At 43.3% G+C, this 20,713-nt stretch overlaps 1 non-coding gene across 1 annotated transcript; it reads left to right on the top strand.

Annotated features, from left to right (window-relative positions):
• Nucleotides 1-12,103: 12,103 nt before the first annotated feature.
• Nucleotides 12,104-12,185, top strand: trnas-gcu (transfer RNA serine (anticodon GCU)). Its single transcript has one exon. It is a non-coding gene; the product is annotated as a tRNA-Ser (tRNA).
• The last annotated feature ends 8,528 nt before the right edge of the window (nucleotides 12,186-20,713 follow it).

Below are 20,713 nucleotides of genomic sequence, written 5' to 3' on the forward strand. Positions count from 1 at the left end.
AATGTGATAGAGTCGAATGAAAGGACGAGACTAAATGAGGAGCTGATGACGGGATGAAAAGGTGGGGGAGAAAGGGGAGGGCCGCAGAGGAGAGAAAATTAGAGAAGACATGAGAAGTGAGTGAAATATCAGCAGGCCTGCTGATTTACTAACCAGCAGCACGATGATGAATGAAGTGATGAAAAACTTCATGGACGCTTTGCAACCAAGCGGACAGGAATGTTTTAGTCCAAGTGAAGCTGACAGTCGTCTGAATTCGATGCAGGTTGCTCCTGAAGAGGCTCTCTGCTGCTTTTACACATCTGAGCTGGATTTGGAGCAGCCTGTGAAGTCAGATGAAGTCGTGGGGGTACTCTGAGTTTGGATGAAACTGGAGGAGGTGAAAGATGAGGGCAGTGATATCCGTCATCGGAACAATAACGTCATTCACAGGAAAGGAGGGTAATGAAGCTTTTTGGGCACAGCTGAATTGTGTGGCTGGGAGGAATAATTTAGTTCAAGCTGCGACGACACAGATTATGCCCTGTGGGGTAAATTCACTCGGTTTAAGTGCCCTTTCTGCTTGCTTTCGGGGAATTTGTAGATATTAATAAAAAGGAGAAGATAACACCAGGCTGTAAATACACCCCCAACTGAGGAGTCACTGCTGCAGATCTAACAGGAGCAAAGAAGAGCGAAACGCAGAAGAAGGAAACGGAGGCTGCGTGGAGACGGATGAAGGGGTTAGACGATGGGATGATGGGATGAGCCCGTTAACAAGCTGACTGAAGGTGAGGGAGCAGGCAAAGGACAGAGAGCGACGGAAGGTGAGCGTGAGAAATGGGAAGAGGAAAGGAAAATGGGGAAAGAGCAGGTGGGGGTGGACGGGAACGGAGCGAAAACGGACCAATCACAGGACGGAGGCGGTCTCTGTGTGGGCCAGGCGAGGCCATTTGTAATCGAACCTGGATGTTAATGAACGAGGGGGGGGCGGTGATGGATCGGACCAGGCAGCCGTCCCTGATTCGTTATCTACCCTTTGACAGACTGCGTCAAAGTGAAGTCTTCAAGGCCCGCCATCTATTACAACCCCAGCGTCGTTATGATCGATCCAGAGGGAAACAACTGCACAGGTAGTGTGGAGTCGCAGGATCACCTCGGTGGGGGGGGGCTGTCACGCTGCCCTTGGCCCAAAGGCTCCATTAGACCTCCACTTCAATAATTACGCCTTGAACCTCAGCTTCCAACGCAGAGCTCAGGTGATCGACTGCAGATGTGCAACTCAAAAAGACAAACACACAACTCCTTCTTGTGTGTTTCTCCTTCTGTGCAAACCACTGATGGAAGCAGTTAAATTGTGGTTAGCATCATAAAATGAGCTTTGTTTCCATATGCAAATGTCATTAATGTACAAATACTGAAATTCCCTCCTTTCCGGATCTTAATGATGATGATGTTATAAACAGTGAGAGCAGCAACAAGCAGCACGTACAGATTTAAAGTTTAATGTTTAAAGGATGTCAAACTTATTTAATCCTGTACAGAGAAAGTCCAACACACTGAGCTGATTTTAAAATAAATACATGAGCTCAGCTCACCTGTGCAGCTGCAGCTCCTGCCTTTAATACTCCACTTTCCTTTCGGGCTGTTCGGCTCGATGGTGGGAAACCTTACCCTCGGACCTGTTTATTTAAAGATCCGCCGGTCCTCACACGCTCAGCCCGGCCTTTTCCTGGATCCTCCGATCCTGGACCAGAAACTCAGCGCTGAAAACCTTGGCTGAGGCCTCGCCCATCTCTTCCCTCCTGCCCCCCGCCTTCAGTTTTTGCCTCTCATTTGTCCAAGTCTGTGCAGTAAGCACTTTAAACCCGTCTTCTGTGTCCGTGGCTCAGCGATTCTTTGACCATCCGTAGCCCGACCAGTGAAACTGACTTCTCCCATTTTTAGTTTCTTCTTCTGTTTTTTAAATTGAAGTTCCAGTATTGATCTTCAAGTCAGAAAGTGTCAAGTGTGGAACATTAGCAGGTGTTTGGATACTGAAATGTGATAATCATGACAGCTTTTGGCCTCCAGGCCGCGTTCCTGTCGGAGAACCGGTCGGCTTATTCACCACAAATGACTCTTTTGATCTCAGCGTTGTTTCTTTGCCGCAACTTCTCCCAAACTTTATTTCTGTCAGTCATTCTCGACCTGTTTTCCTGCTTCCACATCTCCTCTATCTCTCCATCTCTGCTCTCCTGCCACTCCCTCTTGTTTTAAGTCTGAGTGCCATTTAATCATTGTAGACGTTAGAGGTTTCTTGGGGAGGTTTATGGAGTATTTAGTATCAGCGAGGGGCTCTCTCTTTTAATTTACTTTTTGTTTATCTGTTGTCTGGTAGCTTTAGTGCTGCCTGGACTTAATGCCTGAGCCTAAAAGAGTGTTTGTGTCTTCGAGTCTGTGAGTTTTGTGGGCTAAATCCCCCGCGGATGGTTTTGTTTCTGTCAAGACAGTATGTGTCTGAGCTTTTACAGTCCTGCGTGTATGATTGTGTGCGTGAATGCCCGAGTTTATGCGGTCCCTGTGTAGTTTAAACAGCTTTGCTGCACACTCAGGGGCCACAGCGGTGTCAGGCCTTCAGCTGAGAGGATGTGTTTACCCCGTTTAAAAACAAATCTGCAAACGGGTATTTAGTCTCAAATGTATCCAGGCTGCTCTGGGCCTTCTGTCTGTCTCAGTGCTGCTCCAAGCATTCGTCTCACCCCCTGTGACTCATCGAAGGGAAGAAGGAAGGGCACATTTCTGCATTAACTAGGAAGGAAAACTGTGTCGGATAAATGGAATATTTTAACGTTCCTCCACCAGCAGGCAGCGTGTGATGATGTCAGCCACAGACTCTCCTGATTGGATGGTACAGTCTGTCAGTCACAAGGTGGCCACATCTCCCTAATCCATCCCCTGCTGTGCTTTCATTTAAAAAAGTTGTTCTTAGCTGTTGTCATTTAATGAGTGACATATTTAATTGGCCGAGGTTGTGCTGAGTCTGAATCAGTGAGAAAAAGATGAAAACTTGATAATGAAAGTGCCAAAGGCATGAAAAACAGAAGAGTTTTAAAGTGGCTCTGAAAATGTCGGTAATGCTCCGAGCGAGGCCGATCAGTATCTGTAAGTTGGTATGAATCCAGTTTAAACTCTTCTGAGGATTCTCCAGCGTTGACAAAAAACCCAAAGTTAAGCTTGAGCCAATTATTTCCTCTCCCTCTACAGCGGCCATATTTATGCATGGACAATAACTCAGCACAGGTGTCAGGAAAAATCCTCATACCTGCTTTCATTGCTGCCGTTAAACGAACCAAACAGAAGCACAAACTCACTCCCACGGCTCTTTTCCTCCGCCAGCCAAAAACTGGATGATATCCTCAAAAGAAGCTGCTAAATTAATCAAATCTCCTCCTCCTTTTCTGGAGAGGCCCAGCACTTGGTGGGAGAAACCTGATGTAATCACTTACACACCGTTTGTGTGTGTGTGTCTGTGTGTGTGTGAGAGGTTTGGAGAGGAGATGGAGAAATCAGCAGCAGCATCATATCACACACACATAAACGCACAACGTTACGGACATGTTTTCCCTGACGGCGATGGTGAGCCAAGCTGAGTCATGCAGAAAATTGTGAGCCCCCCCCCCCTCGTGTCTACATCCCTTCGGTGCTAACCTCTTTTTCTCAACAGCCCCCACCATCAGCTGTTATCCTTAATGGTGAGTGAGCCCCCTCCATGAAAGGACAGCACAGTGGACAGTCTCCAGCTTCATGTGGCATCACACACACTTCAGCTGCCGTGAATGAATCAGTCTAACCATCCAACAGCAGCTCAACACGTTTGTCTGGATGATCACAAACCACTTTCCTTTTTAGCTCTTTTTGCATAATAATGTTTCAGAATGAAAGAACAGTTTTCCATAAAATCTCAGTGTTGTATATGTTACTGACAACGACTGAAAGAGGTCTTTCCGTGTGTTTAATGGAATTAAAAGAATCTCTCAATTATAGAAAAATACAGATTACAAATGTATGAAATACAGTTAAAGGATTAAATCAAACCGTTGCCGTTTCAAACTGAATCACGCTCTGCAGTTTGTGGCATCAGCAGTGAGACCAAAGTGATATTACACAATAACGTACTGGATTCCATTTTCGGTGGTTAAATGGTTGCAGATGGAGCAGAAGAAGGCACGAAGACGTGAACTCAATCATACGGCCTCGTGCTCCTTCTCTGGCCGAGCGCTCCCACCAGACGTGTTGTCTGGAATCGCACTCAAGACAATTTCCGTCCAGACTGTTGTGCTTCCTGTAGCTCCCTGATGGTGGAAGGCTATCAGAGCCGGGGAGTCCCTGAAGACTCAGACTGTGATCTGCTGGTTCTAAAACTCCAGCGCCGTCCTCCATCAGTGAACCATATCTGCTACGGACAAAGCAGTTTGGATAACGTTTAACTGCAGGACCTGTAACACTTTCCTCAGTAAACTGGAGCCTGAGCACCGACAGCTCTGCCAACCAGTCAGACGAAGAGCTGATGGAATCCTGTTTTAGTTTCTTCCTTCCTGTGTGCTCTCTTATGGGGATGTGCATACATGGAAACTATTTTTCTTTCGGCCTTTATCTGTGTTGTTCTTGGATAAAGCAGCACTCATGAATACAGGAGGGAAACTCCTCTAAGCGTTCGCCATCAATAACACATGCTTTTCTGGGGCCGTGGATAATTGTTGTAATTCATCATCATTGCTGGAGACTAATGTTAAAAAAGCCAGTGAGTTGGTGGAATTCCCACTGAGAGCAGATTGATGTCCGCTGACAGTGTTTTTTAATTTTGGATAAATGTAAATGAGACTGATGATGATACAGTTTCTCAGTTCGTCCTGTCCAGTTTCCTTTCTCTGGCTAATTAATGGGCCTGTTTCCTGTCAGACTGTTATTTTGGTTTTGGTTTGGAGGGAAAGCACAGCTGTTATTCACTTTGTTCTTTTCAAATGTAAGTTATGAGCCATAAAATTCAGCTTTACTGCAGATTTTCAGTCTTTCATCAATGATAGTTGTGTTTTGCTGGTTTTCTCTGGTGCCTTCTTACAGTGTAAGAGTCTATCAAACAGGTTTCATTCATTTTCCGTGGAGCTGAAAGACGATAACAGATAATCAGGTGCTGCTGACGGAGGTGTTAAGTGTTACATTTAACATTAAATGTCTAAACAATTTCACATTTTGGAATCGCAATCGTTAACCATTAAAATCTGTTTTACAGATATATTTTGATTTATGTGAAACTATTATTATTATGAATTGTACATTTGATGTTAAAATACCTTGAATATCTTAATGTCGCCTCAGTTCAACACTAAACTTGGTTTAACAGACTGTTGGCCTCAAAGTGACCAGAGACCTTTAAAATATATCGCCAATCTGACGACACAAACAAAGACAGCTTGGAGTATAAATGTCAACAGGAAGCAAAATATTTCATTTACATTCACTCCTTTTTTTAATACCTTTTCACAGGCTGCGCTCTTTCTTCATTGTTTACTTGTTTTCTTCACTGTCGGAATAAAAAGTGAATAAAATGTCAAATCTTCAGGGCCTCCTGGTATGTTTCGCCCCCAGAGTCACATCCAGCAGAGTTTCAGCATCAGGTGTTTTTTTTTTTGTTTTTTTTTTGGATCATTTCACTTTAAAGTCTTCCATTAAGTATTAATCAGTTTTAAATGCATCACGTACTCATCAAAAACAGGATCCTGCGAACTGAGCGAAAACTTCCTCTCGTCCTTCTTTTTGTTGAATACAAAGAAAAGGCGGGCACAGCACATCACCTTCCCATGATGCTCTGCTGCCTGCTGACCAGCTGCTGTTCTGTCTCATCACCAATGGTTACCGTAACGACAGTCATGGTTTCAGTTCGGTTTAGGAAAGAAGGGGGCTTCGCGTTTGCTCATCTTCGTTGTCATGGTTACCATAGCAAAAGTGTTTCTGCTTCACGGACCCATCCCTCCGCCGCTGACCTCCGCCTGACGTGGACTCTGACACTTTACAAACCGCCTTGCCGGACTGCCGGCTCCACAAACAATGACTGTCTTCTGTTAGCTGCCCTGAAGGAAGAAGGAAAATCTCGACCTTCAAAGTTTTTAATTCTCTAAAACTTTGACTGCTGTAAAATGCTCGGCAGGTTAGAAACACTAATAAGGGTCGATTGGGATGACGGCGGAAAATGACTTTTTCCTGTAAGTAGATGGACTGACTCGGTACTAAATTTGAGTCTTGTTAATAGTTTAACTGTCTGGAATGCAATTAGTGCTTTGCCACAAAACACTACATAAAGCACAATAAATGCCGGGATCCAACGGTTTAATGTTTTCTCTCTCTGGCTCAGTAAATGGTACAAATAAAATGATGGCATCCGTTGTATTTTAGAAATTCAGCAATGAGCTTTAATGTGAAAAAAATAGATAATAGATTTTGTGTGTGTGTGTGTGTGTGTGCTGCAGAGAGAGAGTTCCAGCATCATAAAGACGGCCGTGCGACCAATCAGCAGTGATTTTTTTGTGGCTCTTTTCTTCACCGTTATTGGGCGGTGCAGTCTGTCAGTCACACAGTAGCCCCGCCTCCTAACCCCTCCCCTCCTTCCTGGTCTGTTTCCCTCTAAATGGAGCATCACTTAAAAAGTTTGTGTTTGGCTCCAAACTTCATCACACTTTGTGTAGTTGTGATGACTTCCTTGTGTTTTGGCTGCTGGCCTGGCGGACGCTCTCTCACCTGCGTGGCTTCTCTAAACGGTTACATCTCTGATTTACAACATGTGGAGAGAGAATGAGCAGTTCTGACATATTCACCGATTCTCTGGCAGTAAATTCAGGCAGCATACTGTAAACACAACCTGTTACACATATGGATTTATTTCATCCATGCACATGGCTGCACAGCCACGTCTTATCTCTGAAGAGGCTGACGACTCTCACTCCTCCCGCTTTAAGACAGGCGGTTCGATGGAGCATGGAGGATCAAGGCTGCAGCAGAGAGCTTAGACACTCTGCTGAAAAATTGATGACCAAACGCAGACATCTACATCATGTAAACACTACAAATAAGATGTCTCCATCAGCAGAGAGCAGAAATGTAGCTGGTTAACGATCTTGTTTTTATGGGAGGCGCCGAGCGAAGGCAGCGAGCCTGAATTATGCAGCAATTTCGGCAAAATGCATGAGGCAGTACCAGCTTGTGTTGCTGCTAATGTGAGTTTTCTCCGCAAACAAACGCCGCGTCGACACATACTGTACAATTACCGGATGCCTCGTGCACGCTGTCTCGCAGACATAGGCAGATCCACAAATTAGTGGTACAGACACACAGTGCTGAAGAACCTACGGCATTGCCTCCCTCAGGGGAAATACAGCTGAGTACATTTTCTCTGCAAAAGCAATTTAAACTTTGAACGTATAAAATGATCATATCTCCAAATGCAATGTCAAATAATGCAAAATAGCACTGATTAGTGAAGCTTGCAAAATGGGGCTTGATTAAGACGTGAAGGGATTTAAGAAGTAAAAGATAACTGAAAATAAATAGGACGGAAAAGTGCAATCTTTTTTTTTTTTTTACTTTCTTTTTTTCAAGCCAACAAACAGCAGCAGTAATGGACGTGTTTCCTGAAGCTGCACTGCGTGTGTCTGTAGGCCGACAGTATCTTGGAGTGGAGCCTGTCTGGATTCTGAAGACTTTGTCGATACCTCCGTGGAGGTAAACTAATGTGTAAATTAATCGTACCGGCATTAATGACAGCTGAATGTGTGAGCCTGAGCTGAAGGATGGTCGCCAGATATCTCAGCGTGTCGTCATATTAAAGAATCCAGAACTGTGTGACCTATAAAATCTGCTCACCCATATCCACCCTCTGACCTCCACCTACAGGAGAGCTAAATGTTTACAGTGGTCAGCTCCGTTGCATGAAGGTTGTGGGTTTGGTTCCCAGCCTGGGGCCTTTCAGGAAGCACAACACCCCAAACGCCTCAAAGGAGACACCGTGCAGGAAAACATGCGATGCCCATTCGTTTATGTCATCAGACTCCAGTGTGCTCATAGTGAACAGCTCAGTTCAGCAGCTGATGCTACAAATAAAATCATAAAAAACGCTCCTAAGGGCCACATTAGTGTAGATCCTGAATGGGGACATGGCCTGTGTGCCACTTTAGTCCGACTGCATCTTTAGAAATCCACTAAAACCTTGTCAGCAGATCACGTGACCTCATGTGGGAATTTATATTGCACGTGCATGAGCTCCTTTTTTTTACCTACTCAGCTAATGGTGAATAAGATTGCTGCTAAAATAAAGTTTGTCCCCGCTGAGACGTCCCCGTTCCCCACAATTAAGTTAAAAGTCTCACAACGGTCCCCACATTTGATCAACACACACACGTGCAGCATGTTTCCCTGTACAGTTTGTCTTCCTGCAGAGGAGTGTGTGTCCTCATTCCCATCTCGCTGTCCCCGTCCCTGCCGGCAGCCTCAGGAGAGCAGCTAGTGCTGTCTGCTCTTGTTTTATACATAACCAGCAGGCTAATCTAATTACTCTGTGATGGAGAGCAGTCAATTTCACAGTCAGCCAGAAATTTCTGCTGCCTAAAAATTGTGGCTACCCAAGTTTGATATATGAGGCAATAACCTGTAATGTAATGAAGTCACCTTCAGACCAAGACCCCTGTCACTGAAATAATAATGAATTATAACAAGTATAATAGTATTTAGGTTTGACATGTTGAGACTCTTTCACTGCGTCTATCAAAGCGCTCCGTCTTCTTTTTCTCTCCCTCTCTCTCGGTTGAAATGGATTTTATTTATTTATTTATTTATTCATTTATTTTTGAGGTTCAAATAAAAGTTGCTTCAAAGTTCACGGCCGAGCCCGTCGAGTTTACTGTGGGCCTGTAATGAAAGACATATGCAGGGTGAAGTATCAAACACCAGTTCAAACTAATTTACTTAAGCTAGGTGGACGCCCCATAAAAATCAGATGCTGGCCTTTTCATCATAATCGTGATGTCGTATTTAAAGTGATGAGTTCAGTGTCTTTATGTCCTGGCCAGCAGAAGACAATCGCTTTAACGTGCCTGGCGAAGCTAAAATATCTGTGATGCAACTTTATGCACAATAATTTGCACTTTTTTATATCATTCGACAGAAATGTAAAGCTTCATCCTTTCATATCATTCACTCACACGTAGTTCTGGCACCTGTGTTCCTGTATTTATCGGTGACGGGATTCTAATGTGCCGTGATGAACAGGTCAGGGAGGGAAACGGCCTCAGTGATGCTAACGGGAACTTTTCCTTCACGGTTGATGAATTTTAGCTAAACGGACTTCCCATTTTTTTATTGTCGATTCTCTACAATGATTTTTTGGGTTTTTTTTTTTTTTTTGTTCCCCATTACAGACAAATTAACAGTTTATGAAAATTGAGTCAAAATGGTACAAATAAATTGAGTCAAAAAGCTTTGGGTGTCGTCACGGAGGCCGTGTTTATATGCAGACACGCCGATCAACGGACAACACCGTCTGTTGATCGGCGGCCAAACTGCCACACGACTTGGACGTGTGGGAAGAACTGATTACTTTTTAAACGAGACAAAAGCTTCCAAATGACCGTCACATCACGTAACATGAAGGCAGAAATTGTTTCCAGATCAAGCAGAACCATTTAAAAGTATATTAACAGAGTTTTCAGCGAGATGGCGGCCTCTGTCTGGACTTCCCACAATCCATCAGTCCGTGAAATGCATTTGAAGACGTTTTGATAGATTAATGCACCATTTTGAAAATTTCATTTTAGAATAAATCTGGCAGTATTTAAAAAGGAGTCTTACTATTTTTTCCCTCCCTTTGGTGATATGAAATGTGAAAAGTGAGAGTTAATGTATGTAAATGAATATCAGCAGTCTCCCAGTAAGGCTGTTTAATTCAGCTCTTCCTGTCGTGTTTTAGTCATTTCAAAGATTACATTTAATGAGTTATTATTGGAAATTGATGCATTCACTGGACGTGCTTTGATGCATATGTATATATATCATACTGCTGTTCTAAAAGCACTGTTAAGGTTTGACTTTGTTCAGGGCTGTAAATGTAAAAGATGATTTATTTCGATGATGTTTTACTCCAAATTAAGAGGCATAAATAGTAAGACAGCATTTTCTATGCACTGAAATTATTAAGTTCACGTTCGCTGATGAAAACCATCAAATCTGAAAGTTTGAAATAGTAAGATTTTTTTTTTTTTTTAAGTCTACAGCTGAAATGATCAACAAACGTTTGCAGTTAATTTCAACACAGAATGGAAAAACATGGCGGAATAATAATAAATAATAAGACTTCATGAGAGTTGTCACTGTTCCAAACACTGCGGCTCAATGGAGATAAACTTTATCGATCTCCTCCAAGTTTAGGACCAAAATCAAACTAGTCTGCTGACAGACGGCGACGCAGATGATTCAACAGCCTGCCGGATCAATCACTGTTATTCTGAATGCAGCAAAGAAATACATTATTTATCGTCGTGTGGCACCGCAAATGACACAGCACGAACAGCCAATCCATTCTCTGCACTGAATTAAAATCATTTCCAAATGATTATTCTGAACACTGAATTATTATCAGCATCACGAGACGCTCGATAACTTGCACGTCTTTGAATCAGATTTGTTTCTTCGGACTCGTGAAGGAAAAAAAGTAAAAGACCGTCGCTGATGACGTTTACTGAAGTGACAGGTTCGACCCCCGAAGCACCAGCTGCGTGTCCTTGTGTGAGTAAAGAAAGTCTGCCGGCTGATTCATATGTGATGAGGATGAATAACGTTGCATGGCCGTGGACTGATCTTCACTTCGGAGGTACAAGGTTTCCATCTGGCAGCGGTGATGACCTTATTTCCCACAATGCCTCTGCACAAGGTCACCGCTTTATTGAATTTAGACACAGCGAACGGCAGCTCTGTGGGTTTCCTGAGCCCCTCCAGCACAGAGACACCTGACAGGTGTGTGTTTGTGTGTCTGAGAGCGTCGACAACCTTCAGTCCGGAACAGTCATTACGAGCTGTGTGTACTGTACGTCTGCTGCGGTGTCGAACCTTCCTGTCCACAGCGTGTCCCCGCACAGTCACGTGATCTCGTTTATTTTTAGCCCGGCGATGATATTTCACAGTCGATGCTGCCACATTAGACAGACTTTTCAGCTGCTTACTGTGAGAGTTGGACAATGATATGTCGACAGTTCAACAATCAAAACATCAAACCGGAGAAAAGAGCTTGTAAATCTTTCCAGACTCACTGATGTCAACATGATCACAGTTTTCAGGGCAACAGGCCGAGGTGGCTGAGTGGTTCAGGTGATGGACAGCTAATGTGTTGTGCTCAGCACATGTGGGTTTGAATCCCATCCTCATCAGGCTGAAGCTTCCTTTACACTCTTTCTCTGTCTTTGGGGTAAATTCAGCGTTTGTCCAAAGTGCTGCTGTGGCTTTTGTTCTTAAAAGAGGCTTCCTGCGAAGTGAAGACGGGAAAAGTTTGTTTGTCTCTGAACCCACAAACTGGTTCACTGAAAACATGTGAATGAAACATGAATGAGTAAAAATCTGCACAATCATTAAGGCGCCCCGAGGCGAGGCAGTAAACTGCCAGCTCCTGGAGCTCTGAATCTGAGTGGAAATGTGCGGCTGTGAATGTGATGCACGTCGCTGCTGGTGGATGTAATATGTGAGGCTGCTGCCAGGCTTGTCAGGAGGAATGAGGGATCTGTGATCTGGGAGGAATCCCGGCGTTGGCCTCTGCTCCGTTCCCCGCTGCCCTGATCCTTTTCCATCAGCTCGCCGCTTCAGACAGCGAGGATCAAGGAAGTCTGGGAGATCTGACTGGGATGAGGAATAAAGTGCTTTGTTGTGTTTTCAGTTAAAATTATGAGGCCTGATTACAAACAGTTCTTAACCTTGTTGGCAGCCACGTAATGCTCTCCGTCTGTGCTGGCCGTTCTCTCTTTGTGGTCGACACAAAGAAAGATAACTGTTCGTTAACTGCAGGAAGTATAAGTGAGGCCTCGCGTTAGAGTACAGAAGATCAGCTGAAAAGGACGAGGTGGCCGAGTGGTTAAGGCGATGGACTGCTAATCCATTGTGCTCTGCACGCGTGGGTTCGAATCCCATCCTCGTCGAGATGTGACTTCTTTTTTTTTTTTTTTTTTTTTTTTTGTATGAGAAGTGTTTCTGCCAAATGTGAGTCCGTGCTGACAGCTGTCCGTGTTAGAGACAACCACCAACAGGCTCGTCTGATTCCTGAATCTACCCGCCGGGCTCCTTTAATCTGTTGAAAACATTTCCAGACCGCTTCACAGAAAATGTGTGAATGAAACATGAATTAGTAAAAATCTCCACAACCATTAACGAGCCCCGAGGCGAGGCGGTAAACTGCCAGCTCCTGAAGTTCAGCAGGGTTTAAAGTAATAAAGTGCTTCCACAACGTTACACAATCTTACAACAACGTGCGCTTTGGAGGACTTTGATGATATGAAATGAGGCGTGCCCCTTTTAACGCAAATAATATATAATATCAACGATAACACAATAAATAACAACATGACATGAAACCTGATATCCACTGATTCATATTTCAGGGGCGATACCGGCCTCAGGCCAAAGTTCAGATGAGCCCTGTTGTAGTCTGAACAGACAGATGGATGTCAGACGTCGTGGAAATGATCTTGAATAGACTTCCACTTGTAGATCACGGTTGCTTTAGCTCGACCATTAAGAAATGAAATTAAAAGAGTCTGGGATGAATAAAGAGCCGAACCTGTTGAGCGTGGAATTCTTGACAAGAAAGATTTGTGATGCCATTAAAATATCTCTTTGCACTTTGTCTGCGTCTTGGACCTAATTTGTGTTCTGTCGTTTTTTTTTTTTTCCCTTCTGTAATTAAAAAAATGTAAATTCAAACAGTTATCATTACCTGAATTATGCCAAAGAAAATAAGTCATGCTGTTGCTCTCATGTGTTGAGCTGCTGGTGTCGCTGAAGATGAACTGACGATTCGTTGACGAGACTCTCTGTCTGCAAACCGTCCATAAACCCAAATCATTCACAAGTACAAAAAGTGAACGGCTAACTCTGAGAGCGCACACGACACACTTTGAACAATTGACTTCAGCTGCTTCACAGAAAACCAACTGATTATTCACATTTGAACAACAGAGCTGCTCTTTATTAGAAGTCATTGATCAATGTGTTGATTGATTGTTAAACTGAACGCCCCCCCCGCTTTTTGCTCCGGTGAATAATGTATCAGGCTGATGTGTGTCACCAGAACAAACAGGAGCTGTGATCATCAACAAAAGAGCCCGTTGGTCGTCTCTCAGCAGCTCCTCGTGACTGTTTGTATCGTAGCCATGACAGCAACAATCGTCTGATTGTCAGCCGTCTTTCCAAAACATCACCAAGTAGTTGGAGTGCTGTTACCGTAGTAACCGTGGTGACATCCGCCAACAGTCTGTATGCTTGTTCAGGCCGACGAGAGATTTTTCCTTTTTTCTGTCATCATTGATGAAAGTTTTGGAAATAATCGAATAGCTTTATTTTAACTCTGCTAAATCTGCCAGTTCACTCTGATCGAAGAGAAGCTGATGTTTGTGAAAAGGGAAAAATAAGATGAAGTGTAATTTTGGATTTGTGATTGAATCTGTTTTTTCAGTTGTGAGATCGACGGGGAGCTCTCTGACTCCTCCGGTCCGTCTGATCAGCTGATGGCTTTGAAATGAAATGAAAATGGACTTTAAGTGGACGAGTGATCTGATGAAGATCGATGACAAACAGGCCGAAAAGGGACGGACACACAGAGACAGAGCTAATGAGCCGGAACACACAGATAACAGAGAATGATTGTGGTGAATCTTTAAGGATCATTTTTACAGCAAATAAAAACAGGAACCGTAATCACAGATCTGTGACCGCACATAAAATATTGAAGCAAACATTCCCTCCTTCCCACGTGAAAGTATGTCCTCCCTGAAACACACATCAGGATGAGGATTTCCTCTTTGTCTCCAAATCCCTTCACCATGTTGAGTCCTTGTGGGTGTTTGTTGTGTCTTCAATGTTTTATGTTTAATGTAAGCAGCATTTTCTTCATCTTTACCTTGATGGTAATCTTCTTTAATCTATTTATTTATTTTTGTTTTGTACTTGAATCATGAAGTGAAGCTAATTGTTATTTGGAATATTTATAGGACTGTTTATGCTCTCAAGGCCAGACGTTGATTTGTTGGGCAATGTTTCAAGGTTTCCTCCTTTGTTTGAGAGCCATGGCAGGCATCCTGGAAATCAATATTCACATTCAACAAGCTGAATGATTGACTGCAGCCGTAGTTTCCCGACGGTTTGTGGCTCCAATTAGTGGGATAATAACTTCTCTTCAAAGTAAGATGAAATTCCTGGTATAAAAAGTTGGGATATGTGAAACACACCGAGGCAGAGTGACAAGGAGCGAGCCAAAAAGGGAGAAACCTCTGACGTAACCTCCACGTGCACGTTCCTTTTCATTTTAATATCCTCTTCTTTCTCTTTGAAGCCCGTGAGCTTTGAAGACGACTCATAAGCCCGGAGGACATTAAATTCTTTCAATGGATGGATGACTGTGTACTCATGAAATTCAGAGTGAATGCAGCACATAACTGGGTGCCCAGACAAAAAGCAGGTCAACTCTTAACAGACTGGTGTGAAACGGCGTGCAAGCTTTATTAATTTACAGGTAACCATGGAAACAACGCTAACGCTCTATGCTATGCTAATGAGATACGAATTGACTTCCATAGGATGTTGTTTTGTTTTTTTTTTAAGCAGTTTTCCAATCTGAGTTTAGCTTCTTAGCATTAAAGTCACTAATTAAACAAAGTAGATGTAGTTGTGTTGTATTCTGCTGTATTCTCGATGAATGTCTTTGTTGTCTGCCCTCTGACCACCTCGCTGTCATTGTCTGTCGTGATGGAGGAAAATGACAGTGAGCGGCAGGTGGCGGCGCGGCTGTTATTTGGACTTTGACCCGGAGAACAAAATAATGGCACAAACACAGTTGGTTTTCAGCCGCCGTGTCCATGGCCCTCGCAGCAAAAGGCTCTCAAAAAGGCAGACATTGAAAGACATCAAAGACGGTCTGGATCTGTAGAGAGCGAGGCATTACCAAAGTCCACTTTGATTTGCTTGGCTGGATTTGACCTGGAAAGACAATCCAGCTTTCTACTGATCTGAGGCATCAACATTACCAACGTTCCCCCTGCGAATTAAAGAAGCATTTCTGATTCTGAGCAGACTCTCATTTCTTCATATTCAGATGCTGACTCACAGAAGTGAAGGCCAGTTTTGTCCCCACTTGTGCCCTCAACCTGTCGCTGTGTCTTCGGCCAATTTACCTGCTCACCTGCTGCTCATCCTGAAAATTAGCATGAGCCGCCTCACGCAGTATAAGATGGAGGCTCCTTTTGTTCTGCTTCCTCCAATCTGTCCACGCTCTGCACCTGAAGCCTGGTTTCCTCACCGACCTCTTTCCAACGCGCCCCCCCCCACGCTGCATACCAGATAAGAGACTCTGCTGTATCTTAAATGAATCCGGACACTCTTCACTCAACTCTGTTGAACTCCCCCCCGTTCAGTTCTCTTCATTTTCTCTTGTCCAAACAAACTATTAGAAGCGAGTTCCTGCATCTGCCTCTGCAGTGAAAAAATAGATCTTTGGAAGTGTGTCGTCCTTAAACCTCACAAACAACACGGCCCGATAAGACAAAGACAGATGCCTCAGATACAGACATGGTCCATCACGTGTCAGCCTCTTTGAACATTAATATGGTGCTCAGACACACTTTTGATTGACCCACAAAACCTAAAATCTGTGCTGCTGCGATGGAAGATGGAGGCTTTTAAACACACTACTTTTAGTGTACATTAATTCCCCATGTGAAGAAAATGAACAATAAAGCCCTCAGTCAGGGCTTTTACTGCCGAGTCACCTTAATTTGGAGAGCTATATTACTCCCACACGTAATGCCTCGTACATTTGCAGTAAAAAAAAAAACTTTAGTTGTGTTTTTATGTGCGCTTTCGATATCAATAAGGAGGTATTTGTGGATTTAAAAACCAAAGAGGAGTCTCAGTGTGGTTTAAAAGCACCAACAATGTATAGCTGTCCTGTTTTGGGTTTTTTTGAGTGAATTAATAACAATAATACAAACTTTTTCATAATTTCACAATTTTAAAACAGAACCTAGATTGGATTTCTAATCAAACATAACTGTGCATGGAGCTGAATATCAGTTCAGAGCCCACGTACCAAATCTGCATGATAATTATTAGGTATGTTTGTTTGTTTGCTGTGAATAACACTTGTGTTTTTTGGAGCTATTGTTTTTGATTTTCCTCTTGACCTGATCCATTTTACTCATTAAACATTAAGATGGATAAATGAAGGAAACGAGCAGGAAGGAAAAACTTCTGTACGACTGAGAATCAATCCTGATTTCATCAAGAGGTCAATTATAAATCAACGGCTTTCTAATATTTCTTCAGCTTCAGAAAAAAACCTCTTTTCTAACCTAATTACACGCTTTAATGAATTTGTCCATAACGGCATTTGCATCAACATTTTCACTGCCTGTGAGCTAAAAGCCTGTTTGCTACCACAGTCCATTAACATGTAATCCAAGAACAGAGTGATAGCAGTCCATATTGCACCACGCCTTGTTAAACAAGAAGGCGGTCGTTCTTATTCAAACAGGGTAGGAAGTCTTCACATCAAACTGAAATAAATCAGCTTCACTGCAGTTTTATTTTCTCTACGATAAATAAAAACAGACCTATGCATCACTCTATACGTTGGAGAAGGCTCCATCTGCATTTTTAATTTGTCAAAAGTTGAATTAATGTGCAACCTGTGGCCTAAAAGACATCTAAAGTCAAACTCCACAGGCATTTTGTCCTCATGTTTATTAATGCTGCTGTTGTGACAGGCTTTGCATGAAATTTCCACCGCGGTACGTTCCCCCTCTTCGTCGTCAAACGCAATTAGCCGCGACCTACTTCATGAAAGGGAGAAATATTGTTCTTTAATTGCCTCGCATGGTGGAGAGCAATGAGCGGGGTATGTTTTTATATAATACTGCCAGTCAAGCTGCAGGAAAATAACTGGCAAAATGTTAATGACGCGCGTTTAGAGCACTTATCGGGAAGTTAATGGATAATTACTAACTTAGTTCCAAAAAAAAAAGAAAAGATCCTATTTCATTCAAATTATGGTTAATCACTCAAGAATTTATTGGTTGGGGGCATTAAGTGAGCTGATATATGGCAAATGCAAATTGAAGCACAGTCCTCAAGCAGTGAAAGTAAAAGAGACTAAAACAGGAATGAAATGTACATCTGTGAACCCCGTTTACATAAAATACAGTGAAACCACCCCGTTTTATTCTTTAACAGATTTATGGTCTGACTGGAGTCAGTGGATTCATCATGATGTTAAAGCTCCTGTTTTTATAGAGAACCCTGCAGGGTTGGACGTGGAGCCATCTTTGTGACATCACAAAGTTACAGAAAGCTTAGTGGACTGAGACCTTTAATTCTGTCATCACAGCAACATCAAACCTAGACCTGATTTATAATTTAGAAGATGACGTAATGATGGCATGAAGAAGGTGCAGCGACTGCTGTGTGATTATTATTAACCGCTAATTTGGTTCGAAGCGCGGCCTGAAAATGAGAACAAATGTATTAATGGGACGATGATGCTTAACGAAGTATCAATAAATCACCACTGTTGTTGCATTTCGTCCTGCGGGGGACCAAAAAATGTCTCGACATTTCAATCCATCCCGTAGTTGGAAAGATATTTCAGCTCACTAACGCTGCCGTCCCCGGAGCCACACTGTTAGCGTCGCTAATAAAAACGAGACGCTAATGTCTGATAACAAGAGCAGCACAGGCTGCATATTTAACGCAGTCAATCAAAGCAAAACAAATTGTGACTTTATTGCGGTTTCATTATGCTGAATGAACTGTAAACTGATGGGACTTGTAGTCCCTGCAGGGCGCTCCGAGTCCTCCTGCTGAGGCATCAAGGACAAGTCCTGATCAGGTGCTGAACTTCTGAAGGAGCAGCTGACCCGTCTCAGACGGACCAAACACCCTTAAGGCAGAATTCACTTTTTAATGGAGACTTCGCCTTTTCAGTGCGGCCTCCCATCAGCGTTCTCATTAGGAAAGCCTTCATTGAATTTTAAGAATAGGGGTCAGCATCACAACAATCTTCTGGACCCGAAAACAAACACGCACACACACTCGGTCATACCAAACACGACATGCTCTTTGTCGAACCCTCCAGCTTGACCGTCAGGCGGGAAGTTCTTCATCGCCTTGCTCGGCCGTTTCTGTCCTGATGACCAGAGCTGCTCATTTAAATGTAATTCTGTTCTAATCAGCTGTCCAGAGAGCTCTCCTCCCTCCTCTTCCCTCCCCCCACCAGCCCCAAGAAAAAGTGCAGCACTAAATCAAATATCTTTTTTGGGTTTGGACTGCCGGCTGGACAAAAAAAAAATCAATCTGCAGATTGGAATGAAAATAAGAAGCCATTATTATCCGTTATGCAGCATTTTCTGCTTGATGCAGAATTCCTGTGAAGCGCAGACTGACTCCTGGCAGAGACCCGGACAAAAATGGTTGTTTTGTATGAAATGGGCCACAAAGAGAAATTTGTTTCGCCTCAAAGAAGAATGTTAGGATGGACATGTGTGACAATTACACTGGAGGAAAAAAAAGAAAACTAACACTTGGAAGTGTGAGCCGGCTGCCCACACACACATCTTTCCATGCGTGAACAACAAAAGAAGACTCATAAAGGCAGATGCACAAATTAAAATCTAAGAGATAAACAGAACGCTTTCATTCACAAGCACTTCTGCACGCACACGTGAACACCAGGTAATTAATTATAATTGCTGCTCTTCTTCTCCTCTCCATCTCTCCCTCTTCAGCTCACTAATTGCTCCCAGTAAGAGCGAGTTAAGATGGGGGGGGGGGATACAACCTACATTTTCCACTTCATCAGTTTAGCTCCATTTACTTTACCAGACTTTGTTTCACAGCAGCAGTTGGAAACCTGCAGAGAGAAGGAATGTTTAGAAAATCAACTTTTTCTGAGGGTGTGTGTGTGTCCATGTGGGAGACAGTGTCGGATGTGCAGGATTTAGATTAATGTTGCCGTATTGTAGAAATTTAGATGTCCATGATTGTTATAATTAAGCATGTCGGGATTTTAGATGAATCCTCTGAAGGTATCAAAGTGTTCATTGAACAGAAAATTGAGAGAATATTCAGAAAAACTCAAAATGAGCTGTGAGGATTTCTGTAATTTTGTGATGTGAGTTTTAGAATCCAACAGTTCAAGCAACATGAATCTTGCAGCTCATTACAAAGCAGTAATCTAAATAATCAGCAAGATTTTTTGTGAAACACGGAGCAGGAACTAGTGCAGGGCCTTTGGGAATCCAAGAAGAGTTCCGCTGGGGATTCTGGCATCGCGGGATGTAAACAATGACTGCAGGAGAACTTTTTTCCGTCCGGAGCTGAGGGGCCTGAAAGTATCGAGTAAATAATGCTTCCAAAAGGGGGGAAGGTGAGCTGCACCTTTCACCGGGAGACTGGGAGGTGGATTAGAGCCAAATGAATCAATCAGAAGTTAATACCTTCCTGGCTGGTCTTAACCCACCTCTTGTACACACACACACGCACAGTTGCCTTCACTACTGCCAGATAACCCTGGAGTGGAGATTGATTCATGAGGCAAGTGTCAAGTTCAAACCAAGGAGACCCGGGCACCACACACACACACTTCATTTGTACACAGAGCTGATAGCTCATATGTCAGCTTGTTCTGTTTATCAATTTCAATTTCTGTTTTTATTCTATTTTTCTAAATAGTTTTTAAATTTTTTTCTGTTTTTTATGTATGTTATAGAAGTCACTGTGGACAGCAAAAAGAATTCCGTTGTACAGACAAGAAACCCGTCAGCAGAAGGCCCACTGTAACCCCGTTACCCCCTAAGTTTTCCCCTGAAGTCAATTTTAATCCGTTAAAACCTTCCAGTTTGTCTTTGCTCTGTAGGGAAACTCAAACGACTGAATTCATGTTTTGATAAAATGCACATGTCGGTCGGAGATACGACTTCACTACAATTAAGAGGCGTGCTGCTCTCAGCAGCAGGAGTTGTGTTCATCGCAGCGGGCAGCAGGTTTTTAGAGAAGGCTGTAAAAGACCGCTCAGCATTACAGCAGAGAGACCCAGTTATCCACCTCACCAAAACTTCCTGATAACGATGCGGGAATTTGTTGTTGCTTACAATCTTCACCGCAGATGATATTACACACACGGATACAGTGGAGGAAGTGTGTGAAGTGTGTGTGAGTCACGGGCAGGAGAGCAGAGGTCAAAACTCGGCACTGAATCAAATCCATGCCTCTCTCTCGCCTTCTTGCTGGAGAGCAGAAAATGTCTGGCAGCTTCACGCTGAGAAGATGATGCCTCTATAGCTGTCAGCCGGATTAGCGTGTCATCGGGCGCCGTTCAGGTCATTGATCGTCGTGAGGGCAGACCAATTATGGTGCCTGGAACTGGAGCATCGTCAGGTTCTGCACTGCCGGATCCGGTTTT

This window comes from Echeneis naucrates, chromosome 14 (assembly GCF_900963305.1).
Source record: "Echeneis naucrates chromosome 14, fEcheNa1.1, whole genome shotgun sequence".
In the NCBI taxonomy this organism is placed as follows: domain Eukaryota; kingdom Metazoa; phylum Chordata; class Actinopteri; order Carangiformes; family Echeneidae; genus Echeneis; species Echeneis naucrates.